Genomic DNA, 20,025 nt, shown 5'->3' on the forward strand with positions numbered 1-20,025 from the left:
ATCATTGGCTGAGGATGTTTCGTGGTATCATGGACATAGATAATGGGAATAAATCAAACAGAATATAAGTTCCAAGCAAAAGTAGGATAACCACAAAATTTTGGAGCTGCAAAAATTTTAGAATTAAGTGTCATGGTGTGCTTAGAACTAGGCGTTCACAGACAGAAACATAGGAAAAATTCAAAAAAACTATGAACTTAGAGATTACATGGGACATCTTATACCACAACAGCGAAATAGTTTATATATAATAGACTTGAAACGACGAGTAAACGAATACATCGAATAAATTTAACTGGTAATACAATAATATATGATGAAAACTAACAGTCGTAGAGAAATGGAATGCGGTTGTAGGGGAGGGGGCGGAGGAAAGCGTTACCGGACAATATGGACTCGGGAGTAGGAACGAGAGGAGAGACACTAATGGAGTTCTCCAATAAGTTATAGCGAATATTCTATTCAAGAATCAAATTTATGCTCTGAAAAGAGCGGGTAATGCCGGAAAATTTCCATTAGATCATATAATGGTCAGACGGAAGTTCCGAAATCAGGTCTTGGATTGTAAGTCGCACCCAGGAGCAGATATAAACCCAGATAACAATTTAGTAACGATGAAGAGTAGGCTGAAGTTCTAGTCAGGAAGGATCAGTGCGGAAAGGTGTGGGATACGGAGGCACAAAGGAGTGAAGAGATACGCTTCAAGTTATCTGAGGATGCAGATACTGCAATAATGAATAACTCAATAGGCAATTCGCTTGAAGAGGAAAGAATATCTCTAAAGAGAGCAATCACGGATGCTGGAAAGAAAACCGTAGGTATTACTAAGGCAACTGCGAAGAAACCATTTGTAACTGATGAAATACTTCAGCTGATCGATGAAAGAAATACATGCAAAAGTGTTCAAAGAAATACAGGAATACAGAAATACAGGTCACAGAGGATTGAAATAAATAGTGAGGGCAAGAAAGCTAAGGTGAAATGGCTGCATGAGAGAAGCGAAGAAATCGAACAAGAAATGATTGTGGAAAGGACGGGCTCAGCACATAGAAAAGGCAAAATTACCTTCCGTTAGATTAAAAACAAGGGAGGTAACATTAAGAGTTCAATGGGAATTCCACTCTTAAATGCAGAGGAAGAGGAGGAAAGAGTATAATGAAGGTGAAGTCTTGTCTGACGACGTGATAGAACAAGAAGAATGTAGAGTATCCAGTATAACAATCAGAATTTAAAAGAGCTTTGGAAGACTTAAGATGAAATAAGGCAGAAGGTATAGATAACATTGCATCGTAATTTCTAAAATCATTGGGGGAAATGGCAACAAAACTGCTGTTCACGTTGGTGTGTAGAATGTATGAGACTGGCGATACACAAACGTGTATTCGGAAAAACATCATTCACATAATTTCGAAGATAAGAACAGCCGACAAGAGCGAGAATTATCCCACAATCAGCTTAACGTCTCATACACCTAAGTTGCAAACAAGAATAATATACAGAACAATCGATAAGAAAATTGAGGATCTGTAGATGACGATCGGTTTGGCTATAGGTAACATAAAGACACCAGAGAGGCAGTTCTGACGTTTCGGTTGATAAAGGAAGCAAAACTGAAGAAAAATCGAGACACGTCCATACGTTTTCAGAAAAAATTAGTTAAATTACTTATTGAAGGCCTTCATATTTCTGCATTGGACGGTTGTTGACGTTGTAGTATTGTGGAATAGTTCCTTTAAATTAGAGCCTTATTTTCCTGACAAATGTATTTATCCTTATTTTGCATCGTATTTTCTGTTTTACGTAGGTGTTATAGACATGATTACCTTAATTTTTTTTTCTGAAAGACATATAGAGATAGACTTTTACGAGGATAATCGGTCAGTTGATTTTTTTTTTGTGGGCGATGGGAGTTCACACAATGCTGATAATAACAAAAATGCATTGGATTTGTCGACACGGAAAAACTATTCGACAATATAAAATGGTGCAAGTTGTTCGAAATTCTGAGAAGAAATAGGGATAAGGTACAGGGAACTACGGGTAATACACAGTATGTACGAGAACCAAGAAGGAACAATGAGACTGGAAGACCAAGAACAAAGTGCTCGGATTGAAAAGGATGTAAGACAGGATTGTAGCCTTTCGCCCCTACTATTAAATCTATACATCCAAGAAGCCATGGGGGAAACAAAACAAAGGTTCAAGAGTGAGATTAAACAGGGTGAAAGGATATCAGTGATACAATTCGCTGACGATATTACTATCCTCAGTGAATGAGGACAGGTTGTGTTGAACGGAATGAACAGTCTAATGAGTACAGAACATGGATTGAGTGTAAATCTAAGACAGATAAAAGTAATGAGAAATAGCAGAAATGAGAACAGAGGGAAACTTAACATTAGAATTGGGGATCACCAAGTAGACGAAGATAAGAAATTCTTCTATTTCAGCAGCAAAATAACCGATGACAGACAGAGCAAGGAGGACATAAAAAACTGACTAGCACTGGCAAAAATGGCATTCCCAACCAAGAGTTGTCTGCCGGTCTCAAACAATGGTCTTAGCTTCATGAATAAATATCTAAGAATGTACGTTTGTAGCACAGCGTCGAATGGAGTGAGACATGAACTGTGGAAAAACAAGAACAGAAGCGAACCGAAGCCTTTGAACTGCGGTGCTACAGGAGAATGTTGAAAAGTAGGTGGACTGATAAGGTAAGGAATGAGTAGGTTCCCCTCAGGATCGGCGAGGAAAGGAATATAGGGTGACACTGACAACAAGAAGAGACAGGATGATGGGAAATCCGTTAAAACATCAGGAGTAACTTCCATGGTCCTAGAGGAAGTGAAGAGGATAAAAACTGTAATGGAAGACAGAGATTGGAATATATCCAACAAATAATTGAGGTCGTATGGTGCAATTGCTACTCTGAGAGGAAAATGTTGGCACAGGAGAGAAATTCGTGGCGGGCCTCATCAAACCAGTCAGAAGACTGATGACTCAAAAAACAAAACAAAAAAATGATGCTACTAAATTTCTCTGATCTGTATGTAGACCTCATTGATACTAAAGAAATTCAAGCCTCTAGTCTTTCGTACGGCTTAATAACGTCATATATATTTCGTAATAGTCATAGTTGCAGTCCGCTATGCTGAAACTCAGTCCCACTGCATGCACAATCTTCTTCTCTAATTTTCCACATAAAGAGGTACTGCGAATAGGTAAGAGCGAAGTGTCTTGACAGCAAAATACATAGGTAGACGTTTGTTACAGTAACTTCAAGGTAATTGACTTGCAGCTGGAGCGATACTGACGGCATATGGCCAATCAGACGAAGAAGGTTAAAATTTTATGGATTAGTTTCGGTTTGGTAGAGGTGTAGAAAAGAGAATTTTACATTTGGTGAACATTCTGTAGCATCGAATCAGTCGATAAGCTTTTTATTTATCTAAAAATGTTGTGTTGATGCTTTACACCACTGTAATTTATGTCGTATATGGTTGAAAAATGAGGGAATAAGTATCAGTACTAAGTTATAAAAACGATTCTAGCAATTGTTAAATGAACTGTAGGGTAATTGGATTAGGTATAGGGGTAGTCAAGGGCAAAACTGAAGAGTTGCAGTGTTGCTAAACGTTAAATTTGGAGCATAGAGAATATACCAGCTAAATGATTTCTCGCGCTAAGGTATTTACAGGAATTGGCCAAATGCAAGTGAGTCTGGTCAACGCGGTCATAGAAACCAATTTTTAGGAAATGAGATCTGCTGATATTAAAAAAAGTCTCATTCATTGTTCAGTTTCAGTTGCTCATTTTTTGAATTAAATTATATATTCCGATCACTCTGGATCACCTTCAGATCTACGTAGTTGCGCAGCAACTCGTCTTGTCTATTCAGAACGTCGTTTAGAAGTACGGTGCTCTGCATATTGTGCACGATATACACAATTACAGTAATTGCTAATGCACACCATGATTTTTTATTATATTCAGATAAAGTTATGCAGTTATGAATGTTGTATCTCATGTTTTACGGTGGTGGTGGTGGTGGTGGTGGTGGTGGTTAGTGTTTAACGTCCCGTCGACAACGAGGTCATTAGAGACGGAGCGCGAGCTCGGGTGAGGGAAGGATTGGGAAGGAAATCGGCCGTGCCCTTTCAAAGGAACCATCCCGGCATTGGCCTGAAACGATTTAGGGAAATCACGGAAAACCTAAATCAGGATGGCCGGAGACGGGATTGAACCGTCGTCCTCCCGAATGCGAGTCCAGTGTGCTAACCACTGCGCCACCTCGCTCGGTATGTTTTACGGAAACGTATTTTAGATACATTGGTGTATACTATTTTTCTCCTGTGAAGACCATTGACAATTAAAACTGGTGGAGAATAAATATACAGCTCTACAGCTGACGGCACAAATAAGCTTTTTTTCAGAATTATTTTAAATTCACGAAACCTTCTGTATGGAAGTGAAGCGTAGACCTTAGGTTGTACAGAGAAGAAGAGATTGGATCAGTTGAAAAGTAGTGATGGTGACGGATGTTATTAGTCATGTCGACCGTACTTTAGAAATGGACGGATTCTCGAAATAATTTCAAGAAAATTCGTTGAGTTTTTCATTGAAAGATGAGGTGATCTACTATGTTTTCTGACGCTGGTAAGGAGCTGTCGAAGGTGACTACGTTCAGTACGTTCAGGAATAAATATATAGATACGAAGAACAAAGATGTAGAATGTTAATAATTTTTTTTATTTAAAAAGCTTTGACAGATTTCACATAAAAAGATCTGAGGTGTCACTTTTCAACATGCACTCGTACGTTTTCAAGCACAAGGTTAAAGGGATAAGTCTGGGATTACGCTACAGGTCTCTCTGTCTCGCTGGCGTAGAGATCGTGAGAATTAGAACAATTACAGAGAGCGCATTCTTCCCATACCCTACAGAGAACGCAACGGAGAGAAGCTGTAATAACTGGTACAATGACGCGTACCTTCTACCAGTCACTCCACAATGATTTTTAGTGTGAAAGTAGCTGCAGAAGGTAGTCCAAAGCGATGCATTTTCGTCGCTAGCAGCATTGTTGTTTACGCCTATCAGCCTACCATGTTCATCCGTGAACGTGAAGATACACTACTAGCCATTAAAATTGCTACACCAAGGAGAAATGCAGATGATAAACGGGTATTCATTGGAGAAATATATTATACTAGAACTTACATGTGATTACATTTTCACGCAATTTGGGTGCATAGATCCTGAGAAATCAGTACCCATAACAACCACCTCTGGCCGTAATAACGCATTGATACGCTTGGGCATTGAGTCAAACAGAGCTTGGATGGCGTGTCAAACATAACCTGGATTCATCCGAAAAAACGACGTTTTGCCATTCGTGCGTCAAGGTGCGTCGTTGAGTACACCATCGCAGGCACTCCTGCCTGTGATGCAGCGTCAAGGGTAACCGCAGCCATGGTCTCCGAGCTGATAGTCCATGCTGATGCGAACGTCGTGGAACTGTTCGTGCAGATGGTTGTTGTGTTTCAAACGTCCCCATCTGTTGACTCAGGGATCGAGACGTGGCTGCACGATCCGTTACAGCCATGCGCATAAGATGCCTGTCGTCTCGACTGCTAGTGATACGAGGCCGTTGGGATCCAGCACGGCGTTCCGTATTACCCTCCTGAACTCACCGATTCCATATTCTGCTAACAGTCATTGGATCTCAACCAACGCGAGCAGCAATGTCGCGATACGATAAACCGAAATCGCCATAGGGTGCAATCCGACCTTTATCAAAGTCGGAAACATGATGGTACGCATTTCTCCTCCTTACACGAGACATCACAACAACGTTTCACCAGGCAACGCCGGTCAACTGCTGTTTGTGTATGAGTAATCGGTTGGAAACTTTCCTCATGTCAGCACGTTGTAGGTGTCGCCACCGGCGCCAACTTTGTGTGAATGGACTGAAAAGCTAATCATTTGCGTATCACAGCATCTTCTTCCTGTCGGTTAAATTTCGCGCCTGTTGCACGTCATCTTCGTGGTGTAGCAATTTTAATGGCCAGTGGTGTACGACTGCGTCGTCTCTTTCGTCAGAGACAGGCGCCTTCAGCCTCAGCTGCAGTTTGCATAGCGGCCTATGCCGAGTCTGGTGGATGGAATGCGGCGGACGTGTTGGCCGCAGGCCCACGGTCGGCGAACAGCCCGCAGCGGCTGTCGATGTCTGCGCTCATGCATTGCTTATAGAGCGGCGTCTCCCTCCAGACGGAGACTGCCCTGCGAGACTTCCAGCGCCGTCGGCTGCCGACACGTGCAGCACGCCCGCGGCGAGCGTTTTGCGTCGTGAGAAGTAAAACGTCTCGTATGTTCTGACTTACGTGCTTAGAATACCACTCACGATGTACAGGATGTTTCCGGAGAAATGGTAAATACGAGGGCTGTTCAGAAAGTAAGCTCCGATTGATCGCGAAATGGAAACGACTATGATAATCCGATAAAGCTTTGCACAGATGTGTTGGGCAGTGTCTCTAGTATGACCCTAGATAGCATCACGTCACTCCTCTCATTTCTGAGCTCACAGTGATCGCGTAAAGTTGTCTAGAGAATAGTGTCTCCCGCCAAGTACGAGGACCTGGTGAGACATTTCGCCTGAAGGTATACAGCCAACATTACATAACTGTCGTGCAGTTTCTTCTACAAGGCAATATTCTCAGCCGCATTCTGAAGGGGCAATGAAGATGCTCCTGCATCGTTTTCAATTGGAAATGTTTTACTACCCACAATACAGCCCGTAATTGACTCCCCCTGCGTTTCATTTCTGCTCACATGAACCGCTGGCTATGAATACAACATTTTGGCACAGAAAACGAGCTGTAGGCCAGCGTAGAGAATTGGCGGAAAGCACTGGCGGCTGTCTTTTATGATGAGGGTATTGGAAAGTTGGTACAACGCTACGACAAATGTCTTAGACAGAACGGCAACTATGTAGAGAAGTAGCTGGATGGTGTAGCTAACTGTTAAAAATAAAACATTTCTAATTTTCACTGTGGTTCCCATTTCGCGATCAATCGGAGCTTACTTTCTGAACAGCCCTCGTATTTTAGGAGGAGATTGTACAGCCATATAATAACACAATGACTACCAGGTGATCAAAAAGTCAGTATAAATTTGAAAACTGAATAAATCACTGAATAATATAGATAGAGAGGTACAAATTGACACACATACTTGGAATGACGTGGGGTTTTATTAGAACCAAAAAAAAAAAAATACAAAAGTTCAAAAAATGTCCTACAGATGGCGCTTCATCCGATCAGAATAGCAATAATTAGCATAACAAAGTAAGACAAAGCAAAGATGATGTTCTTTACAGGATATGCTCAATATGTCCACCATCATTCCTCAACAATAGTTGTAGTCGAGGAATAATGTTGTGAACAGCACTGTAAAGCATGTCCGGAGTTATGGTGAGGCATTCGTGTCGGATGTTGTCTTTCAGCATCCCTAGAGATGTCGGTCGATCACGATACGCTTGCGACTTCAGGTAACCCCAAAGCCAATAATCGTACGGACTGAGGTGTGGAGACCTGGGAGGCCAAGCATGACGAAAGTGGCGTCTGAGCACACGATCACTGAAGTTTTCGGTTCTAATAAAACCCCATGTCATTTCAAGCGTGTGTGACATATTTTACCTCTCTATCTACATTATTCAGTGGTTTATTAAGTTTTCAAATTTATACTGACTTTTTGATCACCCGGAGTAATGTTTGTCCCATTTTTATTGGTTAAGCAGGTACAAGCTGGTTACTAATTTAAGTTGACATTTCACATGTTGATACCGAATGTCATTTTTGCTTTTTAAGTTCCAGTTGTCAAGTTTTGTTTGATTTTAAGTAACTGAGTTCTTAATTGTGATTTATTGACAAACTCTCCATTATCGTAACTCAGAAACGCTAAGAATTTCGATACAACATTTATGTACAGGTTTCGAAATGGAAACACTACTGCAGGATGTAGAGAATAAAGCGAACATTTTCTTAACCACAAAGAACGAGTTTTGAGATTTTGGTTTCCTGACATGATCCGTCGGTCTATGTATTTGTTCTGCAGTCTTCCTACGAATGCCTTTTGTTCATTTGCAAAGATCGCTATATTAATACATTACTAGATTATTAGTTTCGGCAGTATAAATGGCCATCTTCAGTTCTATAAAAATGAAAGTATCCCAAGGTAACAGGCTTGGGGTAGTGTAAAATCGTAGTGGAACATACACAAAAACTCTATGACAAAAATTTTACATAGCCATAAAACCGGTCAGTGGTAGTTACATCACAAAACGATTTAATCCACTCTCACAGTAACAACGTAGAATGTGTCGTAAGGTAACACATATCATAAAATTCTTTTCAAATTCATACATACTGTAACAATAATGTACCTATAATAATTTTTTTTCTTTATGTATTTAGATAAATGTTTCTTTCTGAATTTATGTGAAATAATGTAAATATTATTTTAGATTTTTTCTTTTCGTGTCATGTTGAAGAAACTGTACACAACTTTTGAAATGAATGTCATTACTTATGTTAGATTTTAAGCACTTTGATAACCAAAGGAAAGTGTATTTAATGTTAAAACTATTGTAAAATGTGTAAATTGTAATTTAAACACTTGGTCCATACGTAGGTAATGCATTAGAATATGTGTAGTAGAAAACCTGTGGTGAATACCCTACCTGTAGGGGCGCGGGAAAAGGTGGATGCAGGCGAGCGCGGGAAAACGCACACTGGCGCGGTTCGGCACAACGGGCTCAGTAAAACAGTCGGAGTTGAGCATCGGTCAGAGGAACATGTACTGTACCGAGGAGGCTATCTAGGAAAAGTGGATTCCATTGAGCCTCGGATGGGCCGATTCCGACGACTACTTGGCATGGCTATATTCTCAGGCACAAAACTGGAAAGATTACGACGCTAAGAAGAATGAAAGTGCCGATACTGTGAGAGCCTTAGCCGTGCTTGTATGTGTGCTGTGCTGCCCGCTATCTCGCTGCCCGCCATCCGCCGCAACGACGTGTACAGGACAAAAATTTATTTCTTCTTTAGAAGTGTATCTGTGTGGACCAGTGTTGAACCTGTCTTGACTGTTCAATAATAACGTGACTTTTACCAGAATTGCTTTAGCCGTCACTTATCCTTATCATTGACCTAGACAGGGTCCTTACCACATATTGTGCAACCCGAGTATCCCGAACTGAAAGTTACAGTTAGTACTAAATTATCTGCAGACCAGTTTATGCTATAAAGACGTTCAAGGATAGGAGTGCAAATGTAAATGTTAGTAAAGAATATCAGTGTGATTAAATTGAAAGATAAAATCTGAACTGAGCTAGCAATGTTAGTTAATTGATTTGTGACTGAAATAATGATAACTAAGTAATTCAAAATTTAAGAAAAGAAAAGTAGTTATCCACAGATTGATAATTTTGAGTGTTAATGTACCTTCAGGACTTGCTAGTTTCAGTATAACAACCATAACAGTTTCAGGGCCCCCCCCTTCTCTTGCCTATTCTTGCACATTTTGAAGTGTACTGATCAGAATTGAACAGTAAAATTAATTTCTATATTAAACCTAAGTGTATTAGTGTTTTTTTCCAATTTTAATAGTGACATTGTATGTGTGTTTTCAAAATTGCTGATTCTAGGGTAATCTATGCCCGATTTCAGTCTGATCAATACACAAAGTGCAGCTCGTAGTAATCATTGCTGTGTGGTGTTGTGTAATTTTAGCTCGTACAAATTAGTACAAAAGAAGAAAACCTTAGTTCAGTAGATTCTTTCTGGTTCTAAAGTTTGTTATAAAACGCAACATTACCACGTGTCATTATGCTTGTACATGCTACCACTTGTACAGGGAAAAACTCACTAAATGCCTAATTAGGCTGGCGACCGTATTATTAATCATTGGTAGTATCTGCTGTGTGTACTTCTTGTCCATGCGAACGCGTAATTATACTTTACATTTGCTTGACGCATCACTGTAGTTACTGACTGAATAAGTCCGAATTGCTTCCATTAGGTACACGCGGTCAACTTATGTACTAAATCCTTGTTTACAAGGTGAAGCCCGTGAACTTATTACAGTACAGGCTTTATTGAGCTAACGCACGTCCGACTGGGCGGAAGTGTTACACGTGGCTTCCCGGTGACAGGACATCCAGTTGTTGTCGGTTATACACTAACGTAAAGACCGAACAGTGGATGTTCAGTGGCACGAACAGCAATAAAGTTTAGCAAAGTAAACTATAGCGTGAGTCAAGTATAATAGTGCGGTGTGATTGGCATTCAATATGGACAGGAACGGGGACAGGGTAGATGTGCCGAGCGAAATGGAGAATGCGGCTAGCAGTAGCAGGAGTCTACGCGGCCAGATAACAGATGGCGTTAGCGGAAGACAATTGGCGTACATACAATACCATGAACACGTCAACGAACAGATTGAAATGTCGCGATCACCTCGAACACAGCAAGGGACAAAACAGGAAGTAGAGGGTGACTTTGTAAATGATAGTGGGTACGTGAACGAATCCACTGACATATTTGATTCACCACAGATAAAGAAAGAACCGAAAGAAACTTATGAAGTAGAATCGGAACACACGGATTCCGTAGAACAAAACAGTGTAAAAATTTTAAATATGAACGACTTATTTGAACAATTAACCAAACAAATTGTAGGACAGAATGAGCAGCTTAAAACACACGTTGATGAGCAGCTCAAAACACAGAACGAGCAGCTTAAAACACACGTTGGTGCGCAGCTTAAAACACAGAGTAATCAGCTTCAAAAACAAGTCGGTAATCAGGTTGATCAGCTTAAAACGCACGTTGACGAGCAACTCAAAACACAGGGCCATCAGATCAAAACACAGAACGAGCAGCTTAAAACACACGTTGATCAAATTAAAGCACAGGTCAAAGATCAAGGAATTAGAATTAGTAAACAAATAGAGCAGGTAGAACAAAAAGTGGGAAATTTAAGTTCTGTGGTAAATAATATGAAATTTGAAATTGACACCATTAACAAAAATATGGATACTATGCAGGAGGAAATTGGTAACATTAACAGTAGATTCGATGTCGAAATTCTCAACATCCAAGAGAAAGTAGAACCGCTGGTTGAAACTAAGGTAGACGAAAAAGTTTTCGGTCTTAAAACTGAGATCGTAAACGAATGTCAATACGGAATATCTCAGTTGAAAAAGGTAGTTGTAGACACTGAAAAAGAATTAGGTGAAAAAGTAACCGGATGTGTTCAAAATTGTACGAAAATTCAAGGCAAAATTTTCGATCTAGAGAGCAAAATTAAAGATAGGCCTGGTGTGGTCTGTAATGGCGCACCAATTACGAAGCTGTTAGAAGGCGAGGAACGCTTCGATCCAACCAAGAAACATAACGGGTGGCATCCGTTAGACTTCATCAAAAATTGCGAGAGAGTATTTCCTGAGCACTTGTCTGATCAGGAAAAGATAAACGTTGTAATTAGCGCCTTAGCAGGTGACGCTAAGCGCTGGGGAATAAATTTAAATACCGAACGAATGACGTTCGAAGAATTTAGGCAAAAATTTACCGAAGAATATTGGTCAGAACAAAAACAGGACCATTTATGGCGCGAGTTTATCATGGCAAAACAGCATGATAGCAGGGGCAGGAATTCTTTGAAAGATTTCTGCGAGTATTGGTACCGGAAATTGACACATTTAAAAGGCCGAAGATCAGATTCAGAAATTATCTGGGAACTGTATAAAAAGCTCCCAGAAGATTCCAAGAGGTATGTAGGAAGCAACCATCGTAGCTTCCAAGCATTTCTGGAAAGGGTCGAAGACGAAGACCATTGGCGCGCAAGTCGTGCCAATTATCAAAATTTTGGTAACCATAATAACCGACACAATGACGAAAGAAATGACGGCGATGGATTTCGCGTCAATATGATACAGAGAGGAAGAGGCAGAGGAAGAGGCAGGGGAAATTATCAAGGTCGCGGTAGAGGGTATGCCGCGCAAAATAATAACGACGCGGGAAACTAATTTCCGCGAACGTTGCGGGCCAAACGGAAGCGGACAATACATACCGGCCCCGAATTAAGAACAGATACCGGACCGACCGTAATGTAATGAGACAGGTTAGAGACAGGCGTGAAACGAAGCAACGTGTTGTGGCAAGACAAGCGTCAGGTGCGAGCGAGCATGAGTCATCTATGCCGCACAGAAAGCTCCAGGTTAACGGGCGAGTGGAGCATCAGAGGGCAACGGCCCAGCCTAGTGGAACATCTGTTCAGAGAGAAGCCGCTAGCAATACGGCAGCAGTAGGGGCGAACGTAGCCGTAAGAGATAATGAAAATTTTACGAGTGATAATTCCGTGGCAAAGGAAACAATAGATGAGACTATGAGTACACAGAGAGGTGCGGTTAGCAGTGTTTGCAATGAGGAAAAGGGCGATAATGAATTAGCAGAAGTAACTGATTGGCGTGTGCAGATCGACGATCTGTACAAGGGCCTAAAGCAATGTGAGTGGGAGGATTTTAAGAAGGAATATGAGGCGAGGAAATTAGTTAATAGAAAGGGAGATGATAGGGGCGTCAATATAGTGACGTGGCCCAAATTTGAAGAGGGGAGAATAAATAGCGCCGCGCAAAGTACGCGTGCTGCAGATAGGAGGAAGATTAATAGTAGGAAGGAGTTGGAGGATGAAATCCTCAGCATTGACGAAGAAATAACTTCTGCTAACAATCCGCCAATAGTGCAAGCTGCTACCGAGGGGCACCGTGGAGAAGGGGCAGATGATTACATGAAAGTAATTAAAGTCCACGAGGATTACACCGAATATGAAGTCACAGTAGAGGTAAATAAAGCTGATGAAGAGGCCGTTTCACCAAAAGAGGAGATTAAATTAAAATCTAAGCCTGATGACAATACCGAGGAAGAACTTAGTGCCTGTCTCAGAAAAGCCTTTATGTTAGAACCTGATAGCGATCCGGAATGGTCGGATTCCGACGATAGTTCAGATGATGAAATATACGTAAATACAGACAAAATTGAATATACTAGCTTTCCCTGTTGTGCAAAAGTAGCGTACTTAAATGAATCTGATGTGGAGGAAGAGAGTAGTGATGACTCGAGTGAAGATGTATTTTTAGGTGTAAAAGAAAATGAATATACTTTTACTGAAAGAGGATATGAAAAAATTAGTGAAATAAAAGGGGATGCAGTTAAATACGATATTGTACCTAACAATGACGAAGTGTCAAAACAGAATCCAGATGTTGTGACTGAACAAAGAAAGAAAGAGCCGCCTGACGACTCAGTGTTTATTTTGCGAAGAGTTCAAGTGAGCAAAGACTTTGAACTCCAGAGGCCTAAGAAGCCACCAGACTTGAGTGACTGTTTTATGAACCATAAAAGACTGCCTTGTTAATAAAGAGACGAGCAGGGGCAGGATGCTGTATTTGTAGATATTATTATTATTATGCATGACTTTATTATTACTGTAACTCAGTGTTATCGGAAACTGAATTATTGTTTTGTTGAATTAGAGCCTGGGGCAGATTCATATCGGATTTTGAGAATGTAATGAACACATTACATCAGGAAACTACAGGATTCCCACCGGAAGAAATTTTGTTAGATAAAAGTAGTAAAAGTTTAATTGAAGAAAAATTAGAGTTTCCACCTTGTACAAGTTTGGGATTGAATCAAAAGAAAGAATTGGTAATAAAAAGGGCAAAGCAAAGAGCCGAATCTAGATCTAGAAGACACGATAAGAATCTAAAAGTTTCAAAATTTAAAATTGGAGATCATGTTCTTCTGAAAACCCACGAAAAATCTAGTGAACTAAACCATGAAATTTCAAAATTTAAATATATCTATAATGGACCATATATAATACAGAACATTCCACACGAAAATGCTTACTACCTAATCTACCCAAAATCCAAAAGACCTTTAGGTGTAAGAAATATAGTGGATCTGAAACTGTATGTTCCCAGAAACGAGTAATTGTGCTGTATCTAATGCTGAACACAAATTGTTTCAAATGTAACTATTCTTTGTAAATGCCTGTATACCATTGAAAGTTTACTAATGTAGTTATGTGAGTTTCAGATTACCAATTGTATTGTAACTATAAAAATGTATGGAGAAAAGGACTGAAAGGAAGGGGTAAATGCTTTCAGACAGATAACAGGTGGAACTGTCAAAAATGAAAATGGGCAGAGTATGAACCTGAATAGGAAGGACTGCCAAATACCAATGAGGGCAGATAAATAGTCGATGGAAAATAGTAAATGTAATCCAGAGGATGTGACAATATGAAGTGAAATGGACTGCCCAAATTCACATAATAGGCAGCAAATATATGTAAATAATTTCTGAAAATTTTGTGTGTGTGTTTTGTTTAGTAAATTAGGAAATGGACTGCTATTCAAAGCAAGCAGCGACAAATTATCCTATAGTGTATACGAAATATGCATTTGTTTTTGTAGTTAAATATTTGCATTCCAGAATTTTAAATTATTTCTTTAAGAAATTTGGGAAAAAATGATTAAATTGCTATTTTAGTAATGTTGAAATGGGAAGTTGGACTGTGCAAAAGGCACTTAAGTAAATAACAAGAATTTGGCCTTGATATATTAAAATAGTGTGAACCTATATACAGTGAGTGGGAGGGAATATGTAGTGTAAATCTTCTTGAACTTTTACGTAAAGATTCAGAACCAGTGTATCATTGTTAAATTTAGTGTTCCCATAAAATTTGGACTTAAGAAAATTTTCTGGAAACAGGGGCATGTGTAACAATAATGTACCTATAATAATTTTTTTTCTTTATGTATTTAGATAAATGTTTCTTTCTGAATTTATGTGAAATAATGTAAATATTATTTTAGATTTTTTCTTTTCGTGTCATGTTGAAGAAACTGTACACAACTTTTGAAATGAATGTCATTACTTATGTTAGATTTTAAGCACTTTGATAACCAAAGGAAAGTGTATTTAATGTTAAAACTATTGTAAAATGTGTAAATTGTAATTTAAACACTTGGTCCATACGTAGGTAATGCATTAGAATATGTGTAGTAGAAAACCTGTGGTGAATACCCTACCTGTAGGGGCGCGGGAAAAGGTGGATGCAGGCGAGCGCGGGAAAACGCACACTGGCGCGGTTCGGCACAACGGGCTCAGTAAAACAGTCGGAGTTGAGCATCGGTCAGAGGAACATGTACTGTACCGAGGAGGCTATCTAGGAAAAGTGGATTCCATTGAGCCTCGGATGGGCCGATTCCGACGACTACTTGGCATGGCTATATTCTCAGGCACAAAACTGGAAAGATTACGACGCTAAGAAGAATGAAAGTGCCGATACTGTGAGAGCCTTAGCCGTGCTTGTATGTGTGCTGTGCTGCCCGCTATCTCGCTGCCCGCCATCCGCCGCAACGACGTGTACAGGTCAAAAATTTATTTCTTCTTTAGAAGTGTATCTGTGTGGACCAGTGTTGAACCTGTCTTGACTGTTCAATAATAACGTGACTTTTACCAGAATTGCTTTAGCCGTCACTTATCCTTATCATTGACCTAGACAGGGTCCTTACCACATATTGTGCAACCCGAGTATCCCGAACTGAAAGTTACAGTTAGTACTAAATTATCTGCAGACCAGTTTATGCTATAAAGACGTTCAAGGATAGGAGTGCAAATGTAAATGTTAGTAAAGAATATCAGTGTGATTAAATTGAAAGATAAAATCTGAACTGAGCTAGCAATGTTAGTTAATTGATTTGTGACTGAAATAATGATAACTAAGTAATTCAAAATTTAAGAAAAGAAAAGTAGTTATCCACAGATTGATAATTTTGAGTGTTAATGTACCTTCAGGACTTGCTAGTTTCAGTATAACAACCATAACAGTTTCAGGGCCCCCCCTTCTCTTGCCTATTCTTGCACATTTTGAAGTGTACTGATCAGAATTGAACAGTAAAATTAATTTCTATATTAAACCTAAGTGTATTAGTGTTTTTTTCCAATTTTAATAGTGACATTGTATGTGTGTTTTCAAAATTGCTGATTCTAGGGTAATCTATGCCCGATTTCAGTCTGATCAATACACAAAGTGCAGCTCGTAGTAATCATTGCTGTGTGGTGTTGTGTAATTTTAGCTCGTACAAATTAGTACAAAAGAAGAAAACCTTAGTTCAGTAGATTCTTTCTGGTTCTAAAGTTTGTTATAAAACGCAACATTACCACGTGTCATTATGCTTGTACATGCTACCACTTGTACAGGGAAAAACTCACTAAATGCCTAATTAGGCTGGCGACCGTATTATTAATCATTGGTAGTATCTGCTGTGTGTACTTCTTGTCCATGCGAACGCGTAATTATACTTTACATTTGCTTGACGCATCACTGTAGTTACTGACTGAATAAGTCCGAATTGCTTCCATTAGGTACACGCGGTCAACTTATGTACTAAATCCTTGTTTACAAGGTGAAGCCCGTGAACTTATTACAGTACAGGCTTTATTGAGCTAACGCACGTCCGACTGGGCGGAAGTGTTACAATACAGTCTAAACTCAAACTAAACTAATGAATGTATCTAATAAGCAAAATTAAATCATAACATCATAGTAAGGTCGAAGTATTATGATAACTGACAGGTGTGCCCCAGTACTGCATGTACAACTTACACCGAAGCGATAAACATCACGTAATAACGATATGCACATATAGAAAAAAGGTTCAAATGGCTGTAAGCACTATGGGACTTAACATCTGAGGTCATCAGTCCCCTAGACTTAGAACTACTTAAACTTAACTAACCTACGGATATTACATACATCCAAGTCCGAGGCAGGATTCGAACCTGCGGCCGTAGCAGCAGGGCTATGCACTTATAGAGATGGTGGTAGTATCCGGTACACAAGGTATGGAAAAGCAGTACGTTGACAGAGCTGTCATTTGTATTCGTGTGATGTGGAAAGGCTTCCGACGTGATTACGGCCGCACGACGGGAATTAACAGACTTTGAACGCAGACAGGATTTGGAAATAGACGTATGGGACATTCCAATTCGGGAATCGTTAGGAAACATTCCAAGATCCACAGTGTCAGGAGTGTGCTGAGAATATCATATTTCACGCATTACCTCTCACCACGGACTACGCAGTGCTCGATGGCCTTCACTCAGCGACCGAGAGCAGAGGCGTCTTGGTGAAGTTGTCAGTGCTGCCAGACCAACAACACAGCGTGAAATAACCGCAGAAATCAATGTGAAACGTACGACAATCTCTTGCATTAGGAAAGTGCTGCCTAATTTGTGGTTAATGGGCTACGGCAGCAGACGATCGACAAGAGCACCTTTGCTAATAGCATGGCATCGCATCGGCACCTCTCCTCGCTTCGTGACCATGTCGGTTGGACCCCAGACTACTGAAAAACCATGACCTGGTCAGATGAGCCCTCGTTTCAGTTGGTAAGAGCTGATGGTAGCGTTGGAGTGTGGTGAAAACCCCACGAAGTTGTGGACGCAAAATTGTCAACATGGCACTGCGCAAGCTGGTGGCGGATCCATAATAGTGTGGGCTGTGTTTACAAAGAATGGACTAAGTCGTCTGGTTGAACTGCGCCGATTATTGACTGTAAACTGTTATGACCTGCTACTTGTAGACCATTTTGGGCCATTCACGGACTTGATGTTCCCAAACACTTGTGGAATTTTTTGCATGAGAATGCGCCAAGTCACCGGGCCACAATTGTTCACAACTGGTATGAAGAACATTCTTGGCACTTCGAGCGAATGATTTGGCCACCCAGACGTGAGTCTCATCGAACATTTGAGGGACGTAATCGAGAGATCAGTTCCTGCACAAAATCCTCCACCTGCAACACGCTCGCAATAATGGATGGCTAAAGTGGCAGCATGGGTCAATGTTTGTGGAGATGACTTGGAACGATTTTTGAGTCCATCCCACATTGAGTTGCTGTTGTACACTGGGCAAAAAGAGGTCCGACATGACATTACGAGGTGTCGCACGACTTTTGTCGCTTCAACGTGTAAACCACAAGGAAACGATATTATGCAACATGTAAATTTGGAACCAAGCTGCTGAGGTCATCTCCCTAAGCTTACCCATTATTATATCTAGCTTAAACTAACTTACGCTAAGTACAACACACACACCCATGCCCGAGGGAGGACTCGAACCTCCGACGGGGGAAGCCGCGCGGACCGTGACAAGGCGCCCTAGACATCGCGGCTACCCCGCGCGTATATGCAGCATTTATCTGTTGTGTTCGTGCGACGCACATTCTAAGTTTTACATAAGCACGGTGGCATATCTGGCATGTTATCGTAATGCTTCGATGTGATGACAAAAAAGAAGAGAGAAACTTACGATAAATTAGAGTACGAAATTGAAGAACAATCAGACACAGGAATAGTAGACAAGATTAAACCGATTCAAGGTGCTAATATTTTTGGGACTCATAAGATAAAAACGTAAGCCTTGGCCTTGGATTACGAAGCAGTTCTTATTGTAGACTAAATTTTAATGATACGTTTTTTAATCCCGGTTACCGTTTAATTGCTTTTGATTGAATTATATCCCCCAGACAAGGTTCTCTAGCCAAATCTAGTTTTATCTTACGTTCACTGATAAAACTAGTTTTATCCAAAATTCAGACATGTATAGCACCAAATACTAATTATAGCTAAGAAATTTTACACTGACAAAAAAAAAAATAAAAAATAAAATAAAAAATAAAAAAAAAACGTAACACCCAGCAGTAGCTCTAGTGCTGCGACATAAATGAAAGTCGTTAGGCGTGTTTCTACATCTGAAAGATTATGTATATCCAAATTTCGCGCAAGTCGCATGAGAGTGCAGATGAGGTTTACTTTAAATATACTCTGTACCGGTCAAGACCGTTAGTTACCTTTGAGATTGGGCGTGGTTCAAAAAAATGGCTCACATGGTTCTGAGCACAATGGGACTTGACATCTGAGGCCATCAGTACCCTAGAACTTAGAACTACTTAAACCTAACTAACCTAAGGACATCACACACTTCCATGCCCGAGGCAGGATTCGAACCTGCGACCGTAGCTGTCGCGCAGTTCCAGACTATAGAGCCTAGAACCGCACGGCCACACCTGCCGGCTTTGGGCATGGTGAGCTGATGGTGGTCAAGAACGCCTTTAAGGCGACAAAGACGCCATTACCAACACCTCACTGAGTTTGAACAAGGGCGTGTAATAGGTCTACTAGACGATGGATGTTCCTTCTGTGATATTGCAGGAAGACTTGGCAGGAATCTAGTCACTGTACACGATTGCTGGCAGCGGAGGTCGCGAGAATGTACGATCACAAGATGACCGGTCCGTGGACGGCCGTGAGGCCATGGTGTTGCATCGTACTGCACCTGCAGCAGAAATTTAAGCTGCAGTTGGCATGACTATGACGCAACGAACTGCTACCATCGGTTACTTCAAGTACAGCTCCGAGCCAGACGTCCTGTAGCGTGTATTTCACTGATCCCAAACCGCCGCCGTTTATAAATTCAGTGCCGTGAAGCGGGAGCTCATCGGAGGACAGGATGGTGGTCTGTTGTGTCTTATGATAAAAGCTGATTCTGCCTCGGTACCAGTGATGGCCGGGTTTTCGTCAGAAGAACGCAAGTTGAGGGCCTGCAACTAAACTGTGTGCTTGCTAGACAAACTGGACCTGCATCTCGATTTATGATCTTGAGTGAGATTGCGTATGACAGGAGGAGCACTACTGCGGTTATCCCACACAACCTGACTACAAATTTGGACATCAGTCGAGGTAATTCGACATGCTGTGCTGCGATTCAAGAACAGCATTCCCGAGGATGTTTTCCAACAGGTTGACGATGAGCCACATACGCCTGTTGTAACCCAACGTGTGTTACATAGTGACGACATGTTGCCTTGGCCTACTCGAATGCCAGAGCAGCA

General features: G+C 40.7%; 1 protein-coding gene across 1 annotated transcript in view; it reads right to left on the minus strand.

Moving 5' to 3' along the window:
- The window catches only part of LOC126187999 (glutamate receptor 1-like), a 1,505,209-nt gene that overhangs the window by 1,053,344 nt on the left and 431,840 nt on the right, over nt 1–20,025 (minus strand). The window lies entirely within an intron of this gene.

Source organism: Schistocerca cancellata, chromosome 5 (assembly GCF_023864275.1).
Source record: "Schistocerca cancellata isolate TAMUIC-IGC-003103 chromosome 5, iqSchCanc2.1, whole genome shotgun sequence".
Lineage (NCBI taxonomy): Eukaryota > Metazoa > Arthropoda > Insecta > Orthoptera > Acrididae > Schistocerca > Schistocerca cancellata.